Below are 6036 nucleotides of genomic sequence, written 5' to 3' on the forward strand. Positions count from 1 at the left end.
ATTCTGCAAACTGTTAATCAATCAATCAATCAATCAATCAATCAATCAATCAAAGTATTTGTTTTGCCACGGACATACAAAATGAGCTCAGTAAATGACCATTACAGGTCTGTAACTCTGAGTCTGAGAGTGTAACAAATGGAACCAAATAGACCCTTACGGGTCTGTAACTCTGAGAGTGTAACACATGGATGGAACCAAATGGACCCTTACAGGTCTGTAACTCTGAGAGTGTAACACATGGATGGAACCAAATGGACCCTTACAGGTCTGTAACTCTGAGAGTGTAACACATGGATGGAACCAAATGGACCCTTACGGGTCTGTAACTCTGAGAGTGTAACACATGGATGGAACCAAATAGACCCTTACGGGTCTGTAACTCTGAGAGTGTAACACATGGATGGAACCAAATGGACCCTTACAGGTCTGTAACTCTGAGAGTGTAACACATGGATGGAACCAAATGGACCCTTACAGGTCTGTAACTCTGAGAGTGTAACACATGGATGGAACCAAATGGACCCTTACAGGTCTGTAACTCTGAGAGTGTAACACATGGATGGAACCAAATGGACCCTTACAGGTCTGTAACTCTGAGAGTGCTATATGGTCTTGTTGATCCATACATACAGTACATAATAATAATAATAATAATAATAATAATAATAATAATAATAATAATAATAATAATAATAATAATAATAATAATAATACAGTACATACAGCTGACAGATCTTACATTCAAATGAAAAAGATCTATTTCAGAGACTGTAAAATAAATAAAAATCCATTACATGTGTTGAGTTGAGTTTAGCTTAGCATTGAGTCTACTGCCATCTACTGGACAGAAGTTTATGTTTTACATCAGTGGTTTTTGTTTTCAACCCTTTTCATGTCAAGGTCCACAATTTATTGGACATTTGAGCCACCGAAATGAAATTAAATGAAATTAAATCTATATTTACCCAGGGTATCTGGGCTAAGCTCAAGAACTTGTTTCCAGCCAGGCCCTGCTCATAGAACACATTTCATCGTAGTGGTTCAATGCCTTGTTCAAGGGCACTTCGGCGGTGGTAATTTTAACGTGTCGGACGGCTGATTCGAACTGGGAACCTTCCGGTATCAAGACCGCGCCGCTATCCGTTCGGCCACCGCTGCCGACGGACCAGCGACCACCATCTGTTGACATTTAGCCTCTCAGACACAAAACTAATATAAAGAGTATTTTGTTGTCGTTGCCTGGATAATAAGAATATGTCCACAATTCCACGCCTGTATTGATGTTGGTACCATTAGGAGAGATAACAGGCTGTATTGATGTTGGTACCATTAGGAGAGATAACAGGCTGTATTGATGTTGGTACCATTAGGAGAGACAACAGGCTGTATTGATGTTGGTACCATTAGGAGAGATAACAGGCTGTATTGATGTTGGTACCATTAGGAGAGATAACAGGTTGTATTGATGTTGGTACCATTAGGAGAGATAACAGGCTGTATTGATGTTGGTACCATTAGGAGAGATAACAGGCTGTATTGATGTTGGTTACCATTAGGAGAGATAACAGGCTGTATTGATGTTGGTACCATTAGGAGAGATAACATGCTGTATTGATGTTGGTACCATTAGGAGAGATAACAGGCTGTATTGATGTTGGTACCATTAGGAGAGATAACAGGCTGTATTGATGTTGGTTACCATTAGGAGAGATAACAGGCTGTATTGATGTTGGTACCATTAGGACAGACAACAGGCTGTATTGATGTTGGTACCATTAGGAGAGATAACAGGCTGTATTGATGTTGGTACTATTAGGAGAGACAACAGGCTGTATTGATGTTGGTACCATTAGGAGAGATAACAGGCTGTATTGATGTTGGTACCATTAGGAGAGACAACAGGCTGTATTGATGTTGGTACCATTAGGAGAGATAACAGGCTGTATTGATGTTGGTACCATTAGGAGAGATAACAGGCTGTATTGATGTTGGTTACCATTAGGAGAGATAACAGGCTGTATTGATGTTGGTACCATTAGGAGAGATAACAGGCTGTATTGATGTTGGTACCATTAGGAGAGACAACAGGCTGTATTGATGTTGGTACCATTAGGAGAGATAACAGGCTGTATTGATGTTGGTACCATTAGGAGAGATAACAGGCTGTATTGATGTTGTTACCATTAGGAGAGATAACAGGCTGTATTGATGTTGGTACCATTAGGAGAGACAACAGGCTGTATTGATGTTGGTACTATTAGGAGAGATAACAGGCTGTATTGATGTTGGTACCATTTGGAGAGATAACAGGCTGTATTGATGTTGTTACCATTAGGAGAGATAACAGGCTGTATTGATGTTGGTACCATTTGGAGAGATAACAGGCTGTATTGATGTTGTTACCATTAGGAGAGATAACAGGCTGTATTGATGTTGGTACCATTAGGAGAGACAACAGGCTGTATTGATGTTGGTACCATTAGAGATAACAGGCAAACAAATAACAATTCTTACGTTCTCTAAGTGTGCAGACGTCTCGTAAATTAAGTAATGCAGATGTTTAACAATAATTTGATTAAGATCTACAGCATAAGGGTCCATTTGGTTGCCAACTTTTCATAATTTAGAAAGTACCACTGGTTGAAAACCATTGTTTTACATCAACGCAAACGCACTGGCAATATATTCAGAGTATTTATTTTCTTGAAAATAATCATCATCATAGTAGTGTACAGATGGTGTCTACTATTCATTACACAGAGCAGACCCAGAAAGGATTATTCATTTCCACAAAGTAGGAAACTCATCACAGTCCATAAAATGGCAAATTAAGAACAAGAGTTTACCGTCACAGCATGTTACATTTACGTTACCGGTGCATGTTACGTTTTAACATTTTGACCTGGGAACGATTCTACAAATGTCTTCTAAATCATGAGTTTTCTGAAAAACCCAAAGACTTGTGCCACATTTTCACGATTTCTCAAAAATAGCAGACGAGTGGCGCGCTACGAGCTTGCCAAGCTCTGCCCTAAAGATCTGCTATGAGCAAGGTGCTAAAACCTGACAGGGACAATTATCTATCAACATGAATTTAAAAAAAGGACAAGTCAAAGTCAAAGTCGTACGATTAGTCACAGACGTTACCGCAGTGAAATTTGTTCTCCGCATTTGACCCATCTCTTGGAGCGGTGAGCCGCAGCGTGCGCCGCGCTCGGGAATCATTCGTTGAAGTGGTGATGGAGTATAAACAATTGAATCATTAGTTGAAGTGGTGATGGAGTATAAACAATTGAATCATTCGTTGAAGTGGTGATGGAGTATAAACAATTGAATCATTAGTTGAAGTGGTGATGGAGTATAAACAATTGAATCATTAGTTGAAGTGGTGATGGAGTATAAACAATTGAATCATTAGTTGAAGTGGTGATGGAGTATAAACAATTGAATCATTAGTTGAAGTGGTGATGGAGTACGCCGCGCTCGGGAATCATTAGTTGAAGTGGTGATGGAGTATAAACAATTGAATCATTCGTTGAAGTGGTGATGGAGTATAAACAGAATCATTAGTTGAAGTGGTGATGGAGTATAAACAATTGAATCATTAGTTGAAGTGGTGATGGAGTATAAACAATTGAACCATTAGTTGAAGTGGTGATGGAGTATAAACAATTGAATCATTAGTTGAAGTGGTGATGGAGTATAAACAATTGAATCATTCGTTGAAGTGGTGATGGAGTATAAACAATTTAATCATTAGTTGAAGTGGTGATGGAGTATAAACAATTGAATCATTCGTTGAAGTGGTGATGGAGTATAAACAATTGAATCATTAGTTGAAGTGGTGATGGAGTATAAACAATTGAATCATTAGTTGAAGTGGTGATGGAGTATAAACAATTGAATCATTAGTTGAAGTGGTGATGGAGTATAAACAATTGAATCATTAGTTGAAGTGGTGATGGAGTACGCCGCGCTCGGGAATCATTAGTTGAAGTGGTGATGGAGTATAAACAATTGAATCATTCGTTGAAGTGGTGATGGAGTATAAACAGAATCATTAGTTGAAGTGGTGATGGAGTATAAACAATTGAATCATTAGTTGAAGTGGTGATGGAGTATAAACAATTGAACCATTAGTTGAAGTGGTGATGGAGTATAAACAGAATCATTAGTTGAAGTGGTGATGGAGTATAAACAGAATCATTAGTTGAAGTGGTGATGGAGTATAAACAATTGAACCATTAGTTGAAGTGGTGATGGAGTATAAACAATTGAACCATTAGTTGAAGTGGTGATGGAGTATAAACAATTGAACCATTAGTTGAAGTGGTGATGGAGTATAAACATCATTAGTTGAAGTGGTGATGGAGTATAAACAGAATCATTAGTTGAAGTGGTGATGGAGTATAAACAATTGAATCATTAGTTGAAGTGGTGATGGAGTATAAACAATTGAACCATTAGTTGAAGTGGTGATGGAGTATAAACAGAATCATTAGTTGAAGTGGTGATGGAGTATAAACAGAATCATTAGTTGAAGTGGTGATGGAGTATAAACAGAATCATTAGTTGAAGTGGTGATGGAGTATAAACAGAACCATTAGTTGAAGTGGTGATGGAGTATAAACAGAATCATTAGTTGAAGTGGTGATGGAGTATAAACAATTGAACCATTAGTTGAAGTGGTGATGGAGTATAAACAGAATCATTAGTTGAAGTGGTGATGGAGTATAAACAATTGAATCATTAGTTGAAGTGGTGATGGAGTATAAACAATTGAATCATTAGTTGAAGTGGTGATGGAGTATAAACAGAATCATTCGTTGAAGTGGTGATGGAGTATAAACAGAATCATTCGTTGAAGTGGTGATGGAGTATAAACAGAATCATTAGTTGAAGTGGTGATGGAGTATAAACAGGTGAATCATTCGTTGAAGTGGTGATGGAGTATAAACATCATTAGTTGAAGTGGTGATGGAGTATAAACATCATTAGTTGAAGTGGTGATGGAGTATAAACATCATTAGTTGAAGTGGTGATGGAGTATAAACAATTGCCTCAAGATTTGTTGTGCTTTTCTGTTCCCAGTGGTTCCCAAACCGTGTTCATGTCAATTAGATTAATTCATTATTAATTAAGCAAGTGTCCCCGAGCAAGACTCTGTCTGAAGTCTGAACCCCTAATTGCTTCCGGTGTGCATGTTGGTGCCTTGCATGGTGTTATGAATGTGTGTAAATGCTTTGGATCATAAAAATGCACCATTCTTTTTCAAGTTGAGCATATTTCACATAAGCAACATTGTTAAAGTGGCTGATCATTGTTTCCCCTCTGAGCCAAAATGCCTCGGTCTGTATTATTTAATATATCTGAATTGTACTCCTGTTGTCACCCGAAGGTGAAATAACTGATAAAACTGCTAAAGCTTTTCCATTTCCATCTCTACAGCAAGAAGCACATGCAACCATCCTGTGAAAATTCACTAGTTATACAAAAATAGTACAAAATAGATCCACTGAATCCCTTTTCATCTGGTGAGATATCATGTAAAGATAAATTGCTACTTTATGTAGATATTCAAAGTGAAAAAGGTTAACACCGGTAGGTCCAAAGTATTAATTAAGTAGAATATCTACGTGCAAAGAAAACAACGTTGCTCGTCCGTCACCTGTGGGGCGTTGACCCCAAAGGACCGGTTTACACTAAGATATTTAACCCATTTAGACCCGACTTCGACATTTTGGAAATGTCTTCTAAATGTGTCTGTCAGTTGTTCTCAAACATTTTCACGTCAAGGACCCCCAGAAATATCTGTAATTGGCCGCCGACCCCCATCTGAAAATATGTAGTTCCAGGGACCACCCCCACCCAGAAGCAAAGATTTGAGTTAAAAACGTTTGCTCTGAAAGAATATATATTCAAAAGATTTGCGCCGCATTTTCACGATTTTCCAAAAATAGCAGACCTACAAGCTCGTAACGAGCTTGTAGATCTGCTATTTTTCAATAGCTAAAGTATGACATAATGCTATAA

This window comes from Electrona antarctica (genome assembly GCF_951216825.1).
Source record: "Electrona antarctica genome assembly, chromosome: 6".
NCBI classification, from domain to species: Eukaryota; Metazoa; Chordata; class Actinopteri; order Myctophiformes; family Myctophidae; genus Electrona; species Electrona antarctica.